The sequence below is a fragment of the Anthonomus grandis genome, chromosome 16 (assembly GCF_022605725.1).
Source record: "Anthonomus grandis grandis chromosome 16, icAntGran1.3, whole genome shotgun sequence".
In the NCBI taxonomy this organism is placed as follows: Eukaryota; Metazoa; Arthropoda; class Insecta; order Coleoptera; family Curculionidae; genus Anthonomus; species Anthonomus grandis.
Window position 1 is genome coordinate 6,882,210 of NC_065561.1, and position 20,505 is coordinate 6,902,714.

Sequence of the window (20,505 nt, forward strand, 5' to 3'; positions counted from 1 at the left end):
TTCTATTTACAAAAGTTGAAAATAAATATCAATAAATATGAAACAAACACTAATATATTATTTAATTGTAATAAAGATAAAATCAAAATTAAAAAAATATATTTTATAATTATCCTTCACCATAAGCCAACGAATTACATGAATAGAAATAGCCAACACCACTTAGATATAATACCAGAATAGGTCACTCACAAAAGCAATGTCATTCAGTAATAAAATAGTTCTTTTCTATTTTTCTTTTTTACTCATCACCATTTCTTTTTGTTTTACTGTCTACATAAAATTTCTAAAATCACCCATAAATTTTTCTAAGTCATGTTCACCCAACTCACCACCATAATTACGAATTTCAGAGCAAAATTGTTCTAGACAAATCTACAATTTTATACCATACTATATTATAGAACTACCAAATAAAATTATTGTTAAACTAAATACCTCACGCTTTCTTTCAAAATCAATAAATGTCACATTCATTCTATTTTCAGTCTCGTCAAGAAAATTATTTACTTCATCCTCATAAACTGTCTTGCCTGTTGAAGGTTCATTGACATACAGATTATTATCTTCTTGCAATTCATACATGAAACCTGAAACATATTCGCTCCTCTGCTCAAATAAAGCTACAGCATGTATATGCTTACACATGACACTTTTAACAGTATATTCTGGACAATCACAATTATATTTATGTTTACATATTTTACACTTCTCACAATACATTGCCCTACAGTCCTCATCACAAACCTCATTATAATTTACACAATACAATTTATGATTATCACTAAACGACCTTAAAATGTCCTAATTCAGAATATGATACATTACCGTTATTACCCACCATTTCTTCTGCTTTTTTATGTGCACTCTGACATATTTTGTGCTGATAATTATTTGCATTTGTCCTTTCCATGTTTATAATTCTTTTTCACATTCTTTCATCAACAAGTTCATCCAGTAAATCCAACAGTTTTTCAATCCTTTTAAGAGAAAATATATTTTCTACATATTTTTTTTTGTAATGTGTTAAAATTTCCTTACCTAATATTCTGCTTTCCATTCATTTTGTTGTACTTCAGAACTTTATTTAAGCTTTCAATTGCCATATTTGTATTAATTCCGGCATTGATTCTATAACAATGTGCCCACATCATTATTCTCTCTGAACTTTGGAAATAGTACCTAAAATATTAAAGAATTAATTACATTTGTTTTATAATTTTTTAGTGTTGACTATTTAGTGAAGTACTTTTTCAGGTAATTCTGAAAATTAGTTTCCTCCTCTTCTTCTAATTGCTTAAAATAGTTCTCTTTCAGTTTTATAAATTTTTGTGGGTCAGTCTCCTTTAAAATTTTCCTCATTTCAGGTTTCATTATCTGTCTGTTTTCCAACTTCTTGATTTTAGACTTTCCTTGTATGTTCCAATTTTTCACTATATGCCAGGTACAAAGTAATCTTCTTGGTTTTTGTTCTACAAATAAGTGAAAAAATAACATAAAATAACTATTGATCTATGATACTGTTTGATTATACAGTATACACATACCTGCATCCATAGCCATTATCCATGCATTGTAATATTTTGGATCGTCATCACTCATTATATATTCAGCTTGAACTGCTTCCCCTAATCTAGTTTTAAGTGCCCTAAAAAAAACCTCTTGAATTAATGGATCTAATCTGTTACTTAGTAAGAATACCACTGGAAAACCCATATTTTGTTCATCTCTTATTAACACAATTGTCAAGTCCCAGTTTCTCCTATTTGTTATATGAGTTCCATCTATACAGATTATTTTTCGAAAATCTCTTAATTTTTTTTTCATAATAGCATTCATATATCCAACTGCAAAATCATCTTCTTCTAATCCTGGATAAGTTTCTCCTAAAATACATTTATACAACATTAACTTGTTAAGATAATATTAATATATAAAATTGCAATTCTAACCTATGTGTTTAAATAAAAATCCTTGATTTTTTCCATCACTGTTCCATTCCTGAATTTTTAACACTGTGGTTATCATATCATCACTGTCCCTTTTCTTGTCAATATTAAATTTTCGTATTAGGTACTCTAAATCTCCACATGTTATACAATTTTTCCTTTGTATTGCCATCTATGCTTCTGGCCTCCTGAATAATTCTCTTATTTGAAACTCCTGCTGCTAATTTATCCACAATTATCTCCTGTTCCGATTTTGTTAGCCTTTTGCTTCTTCGTCAGCGTGTCCTACGTGGGTTTCAAAAAATCTTACTCTAATCACTCCTGAAAAAATATCATATAAATGAATAAATCTTTTATTTTAATAATTATTAAGAAAAAAATACCTACCATCTACTAGAATTTTAACTATTATTCTTGATGGACAAATTCCTTGCATACGAATGCTTCCTTTAGACTTTAAATTCCGTTGCAAACATGTACTGACATATCCTAAAACATGATTAATTATTAAAAAATTACCGACTTAAATAATTATAAAACTAACTAGGTACCTTTTGAATCACTTCTATTACAATTATAGTAAATAAATTCTTCCCCATTAGCACATTTCTTTCTTCGATGAACAGCATAATCTACCTCTCTGTTTTCTGCAGACCTCCAAATTTTAAACTCTGCCAAATTCCTAAAATTTAAAACAGATTTTTTAATATCTATATTATGAATACTATGAAAGTGTCTTATTAAAGAATCATAGGATGTAAACTTCTCTTTCTCTAGGCAAAGGGGGCAAATAATGTGTTGGCTCTCTTTTTCACTCTGTTTTTTACTATGTATATCCCTCATTTGCCGATACAATGTTGAAGTAGAAGAAAATGACTTTCCACAATCTTCACATATTAATTTATTATCCCTAAAAAAATATATACTGTTTAATAAAATTTCACAAAGGTACTTAATTTTAAAAGCACTTACCTGTTTATATTCATGTTCACCGAATAAAGGTGTAGTAAATTAATGTAAATATACAGTGGTGTTTTCAATTTACAAGGAAACAAGATAATGTAAGTAATAATAATTACTTTTGGTCGCACAAATTGTAAATAAACAACAAAACGTTTCAAAAACTCAAAGCTCAAAGCTGAAAATTGAAAGTGAGGTTAGCAAACCACATCAACAGTCCCGCCGATTATTTCGACGATGCCGACTGACAAAATCCGAAAGCGATCTGTGATTTCATTGGCCCGTATGGGTGCGGAAATTAATGTATCCTCGGAAACGCAAATCAGTGTCAATAATCAAACCCAGATTTTTAGCATGTGCAACTATGGGAATTCCAGAGTTATTTATGTTCAAATTCAAATACAAAACGTTTATTTGCCAATATCAAAATTTACAAAACAGTTGTACTTATGATGTAACTGAAGTTAGCAAATAGAACTGCATCTCGATTATAAAAACCGTTTCTCAAAAGTACCTCTGCAAGGCACTTTTAAGTGATACATCCTCAAGAAAAAGCAACAAAAAAGGAAACAAAAAAACCTTACGTAAGTATATTTTTTCGATACATTTTGATAATAAGAGCTTGAAAAAAATTGTTAAAAATTTGCAGCATAACTAAATGATTTTTGAAAAGCTACTGTTTATGTTGAGGAACCCTAAAAATATTAAACCATCTGGTATTATGGTTGTGTTCATGCACATTGAAAAGTTTTCTTAGATATGGTGGGTTTCCTGATTTTAAAATTCTGTATATGAAAGAGTACATGTAATATTTGCGTCCATTTTAAATTGAAAAAATAAAATGATTATTAAGATATGGGGTGATATGACTTCTGTAGCAAATATTAAAGGAAAACGCATACAGGAATTTTGCACTTTTTAAATAGAAGCTGAAACTGCCGATGTAATTGCGTTAATGTAGATTACATCACCATATTCAAACAATGATAAATTTAAAGAGTTGCACAAAAAATACTTGGTTTCTTTCACTCGGTAAGTGACGCTTTAGATTATTTTAATATTTTAAGCGCATCTAAGCAGTGACAATTTTTTTGTTTATGTGGGCTGAAAAAGACAAAGTATTATCAAAAATAATATCCAAATTCTTTGCTTTATTACCCACCGGTACTACCATATTGTCTATTTTAACCACAAAGTCTTGAGAAACATGTTCTATGTTAGTTCTATTGGATCCTAGAAATAAAAGACACGATTTTGAAGGGTTTAGTTTCAAATTATGAGCCTTAGAATATATACACTACCGCTCAAAAGTATTGGCCCACCATGTATTCTTTTTAATATTTTAAATTAGATATAAAAATCTTATCTTTATATCTATATTTAGATACCTATCAACTATAGCATACCTATCAACTATGGTTCATTGAAAAACACTGAGTATGTAAAAATAGTCTTGCAAATAACAAACAATTTAGTGAAAATATGCACTTCTTCTAAAAAACTAATCTGTTTACAGCTCGTTTCCGATGAAATTTGAAACATTTAAAGGTGTTTAGTTTTCAAGAATTGATTTTGTGTAACATTGGTTAATAATTTTGCTTCCTTATTGACGATTGTCACCCTTTCTTCGCTGGGTTTTCAATATTCTTTAAAATGGTTAAAACAAAAGAGTTATCGGTAGAAACAAAAGGTATTATCATTGGACTTCATAAGGCTGGAAAGACTAACCGTCATTTTTTGACGGATTTGGGAATTCCAAAGCGGACTGTCGATTATAATGCTAGGAAATTCACCAGAGATTATTAGCAACAAACCTCGATCGGGAAGGCCAAAGGCAACAAGTTCAAATGAGTATTTAAATATATATAATTATAGTATATATAATTACAAGCAAACGCAATAGAAGCCTTACCGCCCCTGAAATCACAGCAAAAATCAACAAGGAGCATAAAAAAGCGGTCAGTGTTTCGACAGTAAAACGGTGACTTTATAATGCTGGTCTTAAAGGACGTTTAGCTTTATCAAAACCGCTACTGAAAGATGTGACTGAAAAAAAGTTCTTCGGAGTGATGAGTCAAAATTCGAAGTTTTTGGAATGAAGAGGCGAGTTTTTGTTCGCCGTTATGCCAATGAAAGAGTCGCTGAGAACTCTACGGTGGCCTCAGTTAAGCACGGTGGTGGTTCGGTGATGGTGTGGGGTTATTTCGGAGGCTCTGCAGTAGGCGATCTAATTATAATAGAGGGAATTCTACCAAAAGAGGGTTACAAAACAATTTTAAGTGATAATGTACTTCCTTCTGGTACTCGAATAATTGGGGAAAACTTCATCTTTCAACATGACAATGACCCCAAACACACGTCGAAATTGTGCAAGCAATATTTAGGTCAATTACAAAGGCAACATCTTCTGAAAGTTATGGTATGGCCCCCACAATTACCGGACCTCAATCCTATTGAATTACTGTGGGATGAACTGGACAGACAAGTGCGAAAATTATGCCCCACATCAAAAGAAGACTTGTGGAGGATCATCCAAGAGTGGCACAAGATACCTCAGGAAACGTTGGACAAATTAACTAGAAGACCAACGAAACTGTGCGAAGCTGTTATTAAAAATCGAGGCGGACATGAAAATTAATCCAAAATTTGATTTTCTTAAATTTAATTAATTGAAAAATGTATTGTTTATATTCATTTTGTTATAAATAAACCGTTTCATAAGAGTAACTGATGGGTTTATTATTTTTAGTTACAACTTTAAAACAGTCACATGTCGGCAAATACTTTTGAGCGGTAGTGTATATGTAAGTAATTTAAGTCAGAATTAAATTTTTGTAAGTGTCGTAAGCAGTTTAATGAGAACGATGTATAAATCTGAGAATCATCTGCGTATTATTGTAGTATTGAAATATAAAAGTTAGAAAGTCTATAATATTTTTCATATCAGCAACGTATAATGAGAATAATAAGGGTCCTAATAGAGATCCCTGAGGTACCCCAGTGGAAACAGGAATAAATTCAGATTTTGGCTATAAGGGGTGAGAATTAATTTTCACGCATTGAAACCTACTGGTCAGGTAAAATCTTAGTATGGTAATAGAAGTATTAGAAAAACCAAAGAAATTTAATTTAGCTAGTAGCATATCATGACTTAGAGTGTCAAATGCCTTGCTAAAATCTAGCACACATACGGTTGTTAATTGTTTTTGTTCTTCATAGTGTTCATAGTGTTCATAGTCCATATATAACATAGGACCTAGACGATTTAAAACTAGATTTTTAGAAGTTTGCCAAATAGAATAATATTAGTTTTATTGGGGTTTATTTTCAATTGATGCTTAAAAGCGATTTGAAATATACTTCAAACATTTTGGTTATTAAGATCCATGGGGGTTTCAAGTTCACTCAAGTAGAAAGAATAAGAGATCTGCGTATCATCGACATACAGATGATGTGAACATAACTGTAGAGACTCTATGAGACATAAGGTGTAAATAGTATACAATAAGGGAGTTAGTATGCTTTTCCTGAGGAACACCTGTTTGAACCAAGATATTTTATCAGATAATTTATCTCGGTAAAGAACTTGTTGAGATCTATTTGGTTCCAAATAAGATTGTATAAGTCTTTCTACAGAGTCACCAAGCCCGATATAGTATAATATTGCGAGGAGAATGGAGTGATTTATCATATCAAATGCTTTAATCGAGGAAAATTGGAACACTAACTTGGCCACCGTCTACTTTTAATCAAGGCATCTGTAACATCTAGCATTGCACTTGAGCAATCCTATCCAGGGCGAAACCCAAACTCTCTGCAAGGAAGAATATTATATTTGTCGACAAAATCTCTTTCTCTTTTTTTTCCCTTTATTTTTCCTTTCTAAAACTTTCCGATAAATTCTCAATAAACATGGAAGTATGCTAACAGAACGTAGATGACTCATGTCCCTGGGTTTATCGATTTTAGATAGTGGAATAATATAAACGTGTAATAGATTAATGTTAAAATCTCCAAAACATAAAATATCCTCAGATTAAGCATAGAGGTCAGCAATATTTGTTTTAAAGGAATCAAGGAAGTGATTAATATTGCCATAAGGTGGTCTGTATAATATACCTAAAACAATTTTTTTCCAAAATTATTGACCTCCACCCACATATACTCAACAAAGCCGAGATCTCCAGAGCTCAGAATTTTATATTTTAAACTTTACAGAATTCCTCACATGTCGTCCAACGCCACCTCCCCTAGCTTGCAACTTATTTTGACCTATGAAAACATAATTGGGAATATTTATAATTTCTATATCAACATTTTTAGTAACCCATGTCTCCGACAAACACACTAATTAAAAAGACGAATTTAGAACGTATTGCTTAAAATCGGTAAAGTTTGCTGTAAAAGACCTAAGAAATGGTGTTACACTTTTATTTGCTTTCTTTCCATCTATTTTCTATAAAAACATAAGTTAACATATAATGACAGGATGCATATTATAGAGCTTCAAGAACGGGAGGGAGGGAAAGTAACCTTTCAAAAACACATCGAAGTCTTAGTTCTTTCTCGTCAAATTAAAAAATAGCTATAACAGGGATAAAAAAGAAAAGTAAAACTTCTACACAATTGCAGTCAGGTGTTATATACAAAATTCCTTGTCACTGTGGCAAGAGTTGTAAGACAAACTGGTAGATATCTTGAAAAATGCATTAATGAACACAAAAGAGATGTCCTAAAGAACAATGTTAGGGAACTGGATCATTGTTTCTATTTTATTAAAATACATATTTTGGACCAAAAAGAATTCTTAATTAAACGCAACATAAGTGAAATGCGACATATTAAATAACATAATACTGTCAACTTTGACTCGTCACTAAAAACCTAAGTTCTACATACTCAAATCTAATTTATAAATTACCTACTTAAATACTGCAATCAAGCAACAACATTCAATTCCTAAAATGTTAAACCGTATCTATTATCATTTTTATATATATACAGGGTGTCCAAGATAAGAATCCTAAGCATGGGGATCTCGGTACCTGTTGGAGATACAGCTTCGGTTAAATTAGAAAAAAGTTATGCACTTTGAAGCGTATTTACATGCCGTTGAGAAATTTCAAAAATTTCCATGGCCTGCTGAGATATTTGGAAAAAACGGAAATTTGCCTATATCGATTTTATTTTTTCCTGACTTTATTTTAAAAGATATCAAAAAAACTATTGACACTTTCTCATTGACACTTTTGAAGTAGTACGTGATGGCGCTTTTAAATTTTATATCCGACGTTTCGTTTCCAAGAAACCACCATCAACTTTATTTTTTTATATGGCGCGAAATAAAAGTGCACACTGTATCTGATTCTATTTTTTATTACAAATTCAACGATGTATCACATGTCTCATTTTTTTTGTTAGTTAAAAGGAAAAATGCAATTTTTCTTTTTTTTTAAACATATTATTAAGTAGGCTTTGGAAACAAATGCTTTGACACTTTAACGTAAATACCTTTTACCCTGTCACATATTTTTTATTAAATATTAATTGCCGTTGTTATTACCGTGATTGTCGAGGTGTTGTTTGTTGAGTAATTATTGTTATTATTATTTACTGTTGTCGTTATTATTGCTAAAATTGTGTTATTATCTTCAAATATGCCTGGTGGTCATTATAGTCATGAAGAGAATTTTGACATGCTGTCGTGCTACATTTTGTGCTACAAAAATACTGTAAATACAGCAGCAATGTATCTTAATAAATTTTCAGATAGAAAGCAACCATGTAAATCCATTTTCTTAGAGTTGGCTCGAAATTTAAAAGAATATGGTTCGTTTAAAAAGCCTGTTTTATCTCGAAAAAAGGAGTCTCTTGAAGAAACTGAAAATAATGTTTTACAAGCAGTTATTGAAAACCCCGAGATATCAAACAGGCAAATTGAAAAAAATTTAGGAGTGGCCAAATCTACAGCTCAGTTTATTTTACGTAAAAACAGATATCACCGCTACAAATTTAGAATTTGCCAAGGACTTAAACCTGGGGATTTCGAACGACGTCGGCATTTTTGTGAGTGGTATACACGTGCCTGTGAAGAGGATTTTAATTTTCCATCAAAAATAATATGGTCCGACGAAAGTATGGTCACTAATAATGGTATCTTTAACCGCCGCAATAGTCGTTACTGGGTCCAACAAAATCCGCGTGTTAAGAAAATATATAGACATCAACAACGTTTTGGGTTTAATATGTGGTGTGGAATTTTAGAAACCAAAATACTAGGTCCATATATTTACCATTATTCATTAACAGCAGAACGATATCTTAATTTATTGCAAAATGATTTAGAAGACTGCTTAGATGATTTACCTCTGGCACAAGTCAATAGCTGTTGGTTTCAACAAGACGGGGCTCCTGCACATAATTCTGGGCAAGTTCGACAGTACTTTTCGCAGCGTTTTCCTGAAAAGGGGATTGGAACCTCCAGTGAAGTGTCTTGGCCAGCGCGATCCCCGGACTTAACCCCTTTGGACTTCTTCCTTTGGGGATTTATTAAAAACCGAGTCTATCAACATTCTTTTGGAACTGAGTAGGAGTTACGAGAATGTGTGACAGCCGCTTTTCAAAGTATTACGCCAGAGATATTGCGTGATGTTTTAACTGCTACTGTAAGAAGATCATACTTATGTCTAGAAAATAACGAAAACCTGTTTGAACACCTGTTTTAAATTAAATTTATAAAATGCATTAATATATTTGCTTTTTTCCTTATTTTTAAAATGTATTCATTATTTGTTGCATATCGTTAGAAAAATCATAAAACATTTGTCTATTACTGGTTACATTTTTTTATTTATAAGTAGTACAATGTACAATGCAAATCAATGCTTCATTTAGCTTCATCACTCTCTAAATAGATATTAAGAAAAATGTGACAGACTTGGTAACAGGTATTTACATACGTCAAAGCATTTGTTTCCAAAGCTTACTTAAAAAATATGCTAAAAAAATAGAAAATTTGCATTTTTCCTTTCAACTAACAAAAAAAATGTGACATGTGATACATCGTTGAATTTGTAATAAAAAATGGAATCAGATACAGCGTGTACTTTCTTTTCGCGCCATATAAAAAAATAAAGTTGATGATGGTTTCTCGAAAACGAAACGTCGGATATAAAATTTAAAAGCGCCATCACGTACTACATGAAAAGTGCCAATGAGAAAGTTTCAATAGTTTTTTGATATCTTTTAAAATAAAGCCAGGAAAAAAGAAAATCGATATTGGCAAATTTCCGTTTTTTTCTAAATATCTCAGCAGGCCATGGAAATTTTTGAAGTTTCTCAACGGCATGTAAATACGCTTCAAAGTGCACAACTTTTTCCTAATTTAACCGAAGCTGTATCTCCAACAGGTACCGAGATTCCCGTGCTTAGGATCCTTATCTTGGACACTCTGTATATATATACATAAACACACATTTCTCTTTTGTAGTTTTTACACCTAGTAGTGAATTTCTCTGGTCTTCCTGTTTGTTCCATTTTATATATTTTATCAGATTTTAATTATGATTCCTCCTCTTCGTAACCGCCTTTTAAAGTTATCTACGTTTTTATCTCTATTATACGTATTTTTTAATTTGACGAGAGAGAACTACGACTTCGGTAAGTATTTTTGAAAGTTTTCCTTTCCCCCTTTCCTTTCTTAAAGCTCTATGATATGCATACTGTCATTGTAAGTTAACTTATTTTTTTTTTTATAATTATTTATTAAGTATTTATAGAAACTAGAGGGAATAAAAAGCAAAAAAATGTTCAGCATAATTTCTTTCTATTTTAGAGCCCTTAAATTGAGTTAAATGTAATTCGAAACTCGAGTCGTTGGCGAGAAACAAATAATTTTCTTTAACAATTGACCAATACATCCACAAAATACCACTTTTAATACAAAATGGTCACAAATTCACAAGAATATCGTGGGGATACTGCAAAAAGTGACCAAGTCAAGAAATATAGTTTTGTACAAATAATGATTTAAAATTATAGTTTTTCTAATAAATTACACATCGCCCTTTTGGTTTTTTATAAGTAGCATAATTTTGTAAATAAGAAACAAAAATTTTAAAATTTATTGATCTAATATTTCATAGATTTTTTATATAAGTGAAAAACTTAAGCTTGGTCACACATGATGTTACAAAAAAGCAGGATTTACTGACAAAATTTTCTGTTCAAAATAATTATATTGTATACTCAGAAAATATTACATGTCAACATTTTATACAAAGTCAGATTCCGAATAAAATGTCTCCAGGGCTGGATTATTCCTTTTTTTTATCTACAGGAAGAGATTTATACCAATTATGATACTTCATTGGAATATTGTTATTGTGAACCAACTATATGACTTTTCTTCTTCTTTTCTGAGATTGCTTATCTCGAGCTTATAGCAAGTTTTTGTATAAGGGTGTTAATTTTTTTGGCATTTCGCTAGGCCTTCCACGAACAACTACTCGTAGAACGCGAAACTTCACTATAATTGTAATTAAATAGTATGCGTCCTGGATGACTTTTTTCATATTTCCTAGCTTTAAAATTTAACCAGTGTACTTACTCTCCTTGAACATCTTTTGTTTTATTTTTTTATTATAGCATTTGCCAGGGCTTTTGAGGTCATAAAATTCTCCTTAAAAAAGCTACACTACATAGCTCTTTTACATTGTAAGCACCACTTTTTTTTTATTTTTAAGTCTAGTAGATGGTGGCAACGTACGTACAACTTCGTACAACTTCCATGTATGAATGACCCTTTTCCATCAAGTTATGCTGGACGATATCTAGATGAGTCGCTTGAACGGCGTATAAAAATAATGCAGCAATAAACTGATTGCGATTCTGACCACCACACGTATCAGAAAATAAACCTTAGAACATTGAAAGGCTAGAATTAGTAAACAACTTTGTTTGAGTGCAACATGTGCACAGAGGCAAGGAGGTGTTTTGTTTACAAACATATTTATAGATTCTCTGTTATTAAGGTTACACGCATTTTCGAAAGAGGAAATTTTCAGATATATATCAACACATAAAATATAATAATATTAATTTAACTTATTGATGTTAGATTTTAGACTGAAAATAAAAAGTAGAAATAGATATATGTTACTCTAAGCACAAAAACAACAACTTCAAAGCAAAAAAAAATTATTACCATTCTTATTCTTAAAATCGCTTCTAAAAAATTTAAAATGGAAATACCGTAGGCAAAAGCTGATGTCATCTTGCGAAATGTCATCTTGACAAACGGCTTTGTGTTTACATTTGGCATTTGTGAAATTTGTGTTTTTTCTTTTTGTTTGAAAATAGATAAAGGTTGAGTCATTTCAGTATTTTGGTGAACTGTTACGATAGTAAAAACTTGTGCCAATTGTGTCGCACCATGGGAAAAAGGCGATTTAGGCCGATCTTTTCACAAGTAAATAACGATATTGTTATAACCTCATATCAAGGGACAACCGTTGCCATAAACGCAGAATAATAAAAACTTGTTAAAAAATTTATAATAATTAAAAAATTTATATTTATAATATTTAATTTCCATAAAAATGCTTTTTATTAGTTAAGTATCTTTACTCTAATAAAGTACGTTGAAAAAACCCATAAATAGTTCATAGCCGGTAATACTATTTATAATTTAAAGCATAATTTATAAATTGTATATATTTATCATGTAAATATTTTTTGACGTCGTCACTAGTAAAGATTACTTGTGTCAGTGGAATCAACAATGCGATCGAGCGGCGTTGCGATGTTGTTGCCTTTTTCTCTAATATAGGGACGTTACCTAAATTCATTTAACGTTGAATGTTGACTTCTTTATAGAGTATCTTATCATATTTTATTAAAGAGGAATAGTATTGTTTTGTGTCTATCAAAATAAGTGACAAATTCTTATAATATTATAAAGTGTGTTTTTTTTTGCCATTTTTACATAAGCATTTGGTATCATTGCATCAGAGATGTTGCAAGCAAACAAACTGCCCATAGTTCCACGACAATGTTGATTTTAGCTTTTTAATGTTAAGAAACAAAATATTTCCTTTTACGTGTGATGGAATTTGGTTAGTTTGTTTATTAGCAGTACCTATTTCGCAGCTACCTCTTTGGCCATTCGGTTTACTCCAAGCATAGCAGTATGCCGCATTTGAACTTGCAGACTCGTAGATCGTTAAATTGTAGGTACAGTTTCATGGTGTAATACATTTGAGATATTTCAGAAGAAGGAACACGCAAAACACTCTGTAAATCAAATGGGCATCTAAAAATGTTTTTCTCATCACGTCTTCTAAGATGTTCATGGTAGTCTATTTCTGGTAGTCTGTTTCTGACACAAATTGATTTTTATATTTCTCACAAAGAGCACACTAATCTTTTTTTGGTTTAAAAAAAGATAGGTTGTAATATGTGACAAATATTCTTCGGTAAGTTATTTCTGATACAAATTTTTCATTACTTCTAGAGCATTCTTGAACATAAAGTTCGTACATTTTTGAAATCGATAAAGAAGGATCTAAGTATTTATGCTGACTTGATTTCCGACAATAATGGGATTCAATATGAGCCTTCACATTTTAAATAATCACCTCAGAAGTTTTATTAAGTAGAATTATGTGTCCCCTTTTATCCGGATTTTCAAGTGTGCCCATTTTATTGGCACTTTTTAAAGCCTTATCTACGGGTCCATGGCTTACATATAAGCCAGGGTTTTCAGAAAAAATACTTTCCAATAACTGAACAAATTAGTTTTTGGTACTTTTCACAGAAATTATTGGAGCATTTAAAAAGACGATTTTGACAGTTGATATATCTTGGTAGTTTTGAAGATTTTTGAAGTAGACCTCGAGATGTACTCTCATATTGAAAAATGCTAGCTAAAGATGTGCTTGCAATTGCAATTATTTGATCTTGGTGTTTTTTTGTTATGACAGAAAGAATTAAATTCGCAAAAATTATTTAAAAATTAATATCTTATAAATACCTTTAGTTTCATAATCTGTAAGCCGTATATTGGGCGCTGATCCACTGAGCTGTTTGAGATCAATATCTTTTAAGGTCAGATCTTGCATCACGGGTATTTCCTAAAAAATTTAAAAGAATTTATCAAATTGTAGATTTCAATAATAAACGTAATGTATCTTTCTAAACAACATTTTTTCAAAACATCATAATCAACAAAAATTACCTTCTTCCTCATTCTGCTCCAAGTGCCTTTTTGCCGGGGTGCACTCTTTAATTCTCGCACTGGTGTTGTTTTTACTCCTATAATTTAATTTTTATTTTTACTTAATTATTAACTTTAACAATGAAGCCAAAAAGTATAAAATCTCAACAGCAGATTAAGCAAATTACTAATAATGCTTCTATAATAAATAAATCAAAAATTATCTATTTGAGAAAATGCCTTTTTTGTGCTATTGTATTGGATAGATCGCTAAATGTTTTTATTAATAACATAATTATTATTATTGTTTATTGTACTTATTAACACAGCTCAGTTTAAGTTACTTTAGTTATTTATACGCTAATATATCTTTGTTCATGTATATTGATACTTTGAAAACTATAAGAAATAAAATTCTTATTTCAAAAACACTAATTTTAAACTATACAGGGTGTCCCGAAATTACATCGCAATATTTTACCAGCCGCATCTTTGTCTAAAAATAAGGCAAAAAGTCCATATACAGTATGGTTCAAAAGTGCATCGTTTTTAAGTTACAGGGTGTTTTATGAATCATGTTAAAGATGGTTTTTTGTTAATATATCCGGAACGCCTAGTTGTAACCTTTTGAAATTTTCAACATTTACTATTGGTTTTATTATAAACTGATATTGCAACCATTTTTGCCAAAATGTATACAGGGTCGTGTAAAATAAGTGGTCGGTAAAGTTTAAATTGTTAAAACTTTTTTTCTAGCAACTCCGTGATAATTTTGGTATTAAAATTGAGAAGAACAAACATTTTTACATAAAAAAGGTGCTTTTGCCTAATTTCGATAGGAGCTTCCGTTTTCGAAAAAATCAATTATTAATAAATCATGAATTGGTATTTCAAAAAGTAACTACAAATAACATCTTGTAAAATAATAGTTAGCTGTGTTTGTTGACAATTAGTATATTTATTAAATTTTGTTTAACGTTTTGTTGACATTTCACATTTTTTAAATTTGCTTTGGCAAAGTAAATTAGTTCTTTTTTGTGATTCATTTTTCAAAAATTATGGATAGATTTACAAATCAAGAGTTAGCTGACATGAATTTTGTTTATGGTTTGTGTAATGGCAGTTCTTTAGTGACTGTCCGTGAGTATCGCCGAAGATTTCCCCTAAGACATGTTCCAGATCGTTAAATTTTTATAAACACTCACCGAAATTTATGCAATAACAGAAGTTTTCAAAGAGCTCGTGGACAAGGCAGACCACATGAAGATTATAATTTAGAAAATGTTTTAAATGTTTTTGAAGAAAATTCGGGGGCAAAAAAATGTGTCAAGAGCCACACATATCCCTCGCTCTATAGTAAGTAATTAAAAAAATTACTTATTGTTACGATAGTAATTTAATTTTTATTAGATTGGAAGAATGCTAAGATCCCAAGGGTTACATCCGTTTCATTACCAACGGGTCCAAGATTTAGAGCCAGACGATTTTCCGTTGAGGATCCAATTTTGTCAATGGGTAATTAATAATCCAATCTTAATTTCTTCCATTTTATGGATGGACGAAGCCACTTTCACACGAAATGGTTCATTTAACATGCATAATATGCATTTTTGGGCAAATCAAAATCCAAGAGCCATAAGGCGTAGTAATTTTCAAAGAAGGTTTTCGGTAAATTTGTGGGCGGGATTAATCGAGGACCAACTTATTGGCCCGATAGAATTACCCATTCGGCTAACTTCGGAGAATTATCTTCATATGCTGGAAAATAATCTTGTGGAGCTTCTGGAAGAAGTTCCTCTTATCTTACGCCAAAACATGATTTTTCAACAAGACGGAGCGCCTGCTCATTTTGATCGCAATGTGCGTGAGTGGATGAACAACCATTTTCCTGAACGTTGGATTGGTCGAGGTGGTCCTATAAATTGGCCTCCTCGATCTCCAGATCTAACTTCGTTAGATTATTATTTATGGGGACATTTAAATGAGTTGGTATATACCGTGGAGATAAATACCCGTGAACAACTGATGCAAAGAATTAATTGGGCTGTTAATGAAATAAAGAGAAATCCATTTGTTTAAAACCACAAATCACTAAACCACAAATACTACGACTTGAATGTTTACTAATAATAATATGTACTGACCACGCCACTGCCTATGTAAAATCGAATAAGAAATACTACCACAGAAACTGATCAAGTCAAGTTAATCAGTTTTACTGGACAAGGCTATACAAAGAGAGTCACAACAACAGGATCAAAAACAAACTGCTAAACTGCCCAAATGGAACAAGATCTTTCTGATCGGTATCGAAAGCCGTTAATCAAGGATTTGCTAAGTCAGCCTTGCCACCCCTAACAGCAGATGATGGTTCTATCGCGGCAACAGCAAGGGAAAAGCCAACTTACTGGCTAAACTCTTCGCGTCGAGATTTCGTTTCCCCAACGAATTATAAATAAAATTCTTAAAAGCGTAGATACCAACAGAGCTTCTGGACCCGATGGAATTCCAGCCCTAATACTAAAACGTTGTGCAGACGAATTGACTCCTCCCTTATGTAGACTGTTCACGGCATCGTATAAGCAGGGCCAATTTCCAACAAGCTGGAAAACTGTTCGAGTGCAAGCTGTACCCAAAAAGGGTAAGAAGACGATGCCCTCCAATTACCGCCCGATTGCACTAGTTCCAGTAATATCGAAGATTATGGAGAAAGCAGTCAACCAACAACTGTTAAGATATCTGGAATCATCTGGACTAATCAGCGATCATCAATACGGCTTCCGAAAGCTTAGATCCACCGGCGATCTTCTGGCCTACGTCACACACTTGTGGACGGAGGCCATGGAGAAGCACGGCGAGTCCCGCTCAGTCGCTCTTGACATTTCCAAGGCATTTGACAGAGTGTGGCATGAGGGACTACTAACCAAGCTCTCCTTAATCGGCATGCAAAACTCATTATTGAATTGGATCAAAAGTTTTCTTGAACAACGAACAATCCAAGTAGCCGTCGATGGATACCTCTCCGACAAATTTAACATTGACGCTGGAGTCCCTCAAGGATGCATTCTATCCCCCACCCTTTTCTTGGTCTATATCAACGATTTGCTAGGAACTACTGTCAATCCAATCTACAGCTTTGCGGATGATAGCACACTTATATCCACATTTAAGTCCGCCAAACCAACGACAGCCGCAAGTTCTCAGAATCTTAGGCAGCAACAAGTAACTTCAACCAACAACAATATTAGAGCAATCTTGTAGTGGGGCGATAACAATTTGGTCAATTTTAACGCTAAAAAAATGCAGGCTGCAATATTTACGATGAAGACTAACCTTGGTGGCCCGGAGCTGGTTATGGCAGGGAAAACATTGCCAATGAAATCATCTTTACATCTCCTAGGAGTCGAGGTCACCAACAGTGTATCTTGGCATGACCACGTTGCCGAGGTCGCCAGGGCGGCTTCCAAAAACTTGGAGTGCTTTTCAAAACGAAAAAACTGTATACACCAGAACAGCTGCTGACTCTTTATAAGGCTCAAATACGCCCTTCCCTCGAGTATTGCTCGCATGTCTGGAGCTTTGCACCCAAGCATAGTTTAAACCTGCTGGATTCTATACAGAAGAGAGATATTCGTCTTATCGACAAACCAGAACTGACAAGGAGTCTGGATAGTCTGGAACATAGGAGATAGGTGGCTGATCTTTGTTTATTCTACCGTTATCACGGTAAGTGCTCCTCTGAGCTGGCAGGCCTGATTCCACCCAGGGCTGTTCCGGCAAGAAGGACGCGTCTAGCAGTTGCGGCTCATCAACATCGAGTCCACCTGCCTACCCCAAGGACGTCGCTGTATCGGGACTCATTCATCTGGAGAATATCTTCTTTGTGGAACGGGCTTCCACCTCACATATTTCCCGACGCATACAACCTACAGCGATTCAAGATAAATGCCCGCAAATATCTTCGCGCAAGTACCACTCCAAGAGTGACATAGAACTTTCCTCTTGTGCTTGTGTTTACCATAAAAAAAAAGTAAAAATGATCAAGTCAAGTTGGTACTGTAATATGGGTACTTTTATACACTTGGTAATAACCGGCAATATTTCAAAGACTTACAAACAGTTTTCCCAAGATTATTTTTGACCTTCTCAAAGTTATTCCAATTTACAAAAAAGACAGTAAAGATGATCCAAATTTCTATTGTTCTCTTTCCAATATGTCGCTCTTCTCCAGAGTCTTTGAAGAACTTATGTTTTTTCGTTTAACTAAATACCGTATAAAATATGATTTATTTATAATACGAATTATAAATATTATTTGAAAATTTTGACATAAAGCATTTTGTTGCTGGGTTTATTTTGACTCGACATTTTTTAACTTAAAGCCTTTGAAGGTTGCAGATCAGATAGGATTATCTCTTAACATGTAATGTGTAGACAGATGGCAATTTTTGAGGATTATCAAAATTCAGGTGTCTCGCAAGTTAGAATACAGTAACCACTATTTTTTTATTATTCTTTAATCACTTGCCTTAAAATCAAGCCAACATAAAATCAACTAATTTGCTGATAACACTTGCCTTACAGTTTCTCATCTGAATGAGAAAGACTTTATTATAGACACAAATGTTCACTCTAATAAAATTATCTCAGAATGGCTGATATTTAGCTCAGATTGGTGAATACACCATGCCAATAGAGTACGGCTTATTTCTTAACCTTCAAAATTCAAAACTCATTAAATTCTCTAATCCTCGTGTTGCCGATTATAATCCTAAATCGTACCTTATAAGAACAAATTAAAAATTCACAATAAATGCCCAATCATAATTAGATAGATTCAAATTGGTAGATAAAGTTGGTGTTATCAGGTCGACTATTTAAGTGGAAAATTGGTTTTATCATGTTTTGTGTTGACTAAACTGAGCTGGGGAAATCTATATCAGTTCAATTTTTCTCTAAATGTAAGCACACGTAGTAATTACTTTTCTTACGCGATTTGTTACAGTTTTTTTTGTGAGCATAACACTTTAACTCAATGTATTCAAATTTGAAATATTTTAATATAATTTAATAAAACTTCTTTCATTTATCAAAGTCTTAGATTAGTGGTTATAAAAGTCAAAAGCAAACAGGATTTGGGCTTATAAGAAAGGGTAATCTCCATAGAAAAATCAACCATAGTTGTAAAGGTTTCAATAATTATTATAAAATATTGATCAGTTTAGAAAATAACCAATCTATTGCAAATGTATTTAAATGGCAAATATATGTATAAATATATCAGAACAGAATATAGACATTAATGGATAGATATATATTTTGTTTTATAACAGTAACTACTTATTAAGAATAAAATTCATATTAAAGCATAATCTTGACTGGGTTGATATTGTTGTACCTTGATCTTGCATTGTGAGGTGGTACAGGTGTCTGATTTCTTTCGGTTGCCTTGGCCAATGTCGATCTGAAAATTAGAATGAGACTTTATTATGTGTGATGTCTTCAATAGTCAGTTGAGCAGAATTTGCTGCTCTTTCTTTTCACATAATTTTATTATAGGAAAAGTGTAGTGAATCTTCATTTCAATAAAATAGTAAACAAAGTAACTGTCAAACCCAAATATTGATTTTCTTCTTAAGACCTCTTTAAGTTTTATTGTGGCTGGTACATACTTACAGTACTACTTGTTTTATGCAGGAATTGTCTATATTTTCGGTAAGATTCCAAGGTTGACAGATGACATAAACATGGTAAAATCTGGAGGAGATCCATTTCGACAGATTTGGGTTAATGGGTCATTTTTCAGCTGACAGTTTTTAAGGTTTCCTGTGTTATTTTGTCATTAAAATTCCAAAGAAAGCCACATTCCAACCTATTCCTTTTTTCTCTTTTTCTCTTTTTTTCTCTTTCTTCTTTTCCTATTTGTCCCCTTATAACTACCACTTGGACTGACTTCCTCATCTATTTGTTCAATTCATCACTGATATTGTGAAGGATTTGATGGTCTGAGCCCCATCGAACACACTTGAGCTTATATTCTGAATATCCTGAAATCCATCACAGAGTGTAGTACTGGCTGAATCACTTTGTCCAACTACCACAGCAGACACTGTCCTTCCTGAGATACACCAGATGAGCCCCATGGTCGTTTAGTCATCAACCAGGGCGAGAACAAGGACCACAGGTATCAAAGAATAATATAACCATTTAGAAGTGTAAAACAAAGGCCACACACATTATTTTTGCCATAGTACTAATTAAATAATTTATCGCATATATATTTACTAGTTTACTTTAATTTTTGAGGCACCTTGTTGCTATAATCTTTGTTGGGAACTGGGTATATGCGAGGTATAGTATAAGTTGTACCATATTTATTTA

At 32.3% G+C, this 20,505-nt stretch overlaps 1 long non-coding RNA gene across 3 annotated transcripts; it reads right to left on the minus strand.

Annotated features, from left to right (window-relative positions):
* Nucleotides 1–36: 36 nt before the first annotated feature.
* On the minus strand, nucleotides 37–3,149 carry LOC126745725 (uncharacterized). 3 transcript variants are annotated; one of them, XR_007663660.1, is made up of 11 exons: nucleotides 2,922–3,149; nucleotides 2,501–2,859; nucleotides 2,337–2,438; nucleotides 1,953–2,270; nucleotides 1,702–1,886; nucleotides 1,548–1,648; nucleotides 1,250–1,472; nucleotides 1,042–1,182; nucleotides 842–980; nucleotides 439–590; nucleotides 37–375 (listed from the first exon to the last, which is right to left on the minus strand). It is a non-coding gene; the product is annotated as an uncharacterized LOC126745725 (long non-coding RNA). The 3 variants fall into 3 exon arrangements; XR_007663659.1 differs by having other exon boundaries at nucleotides 37–286; nucleotides 333–375; nucleotides 439–980; XR_007663658.1 differs by having other exon boundaries at nucleotides 439–980.
* Between the last annotated feature and the right edge of the window lie 17,356 nt (nucleotides 3,150–20,505).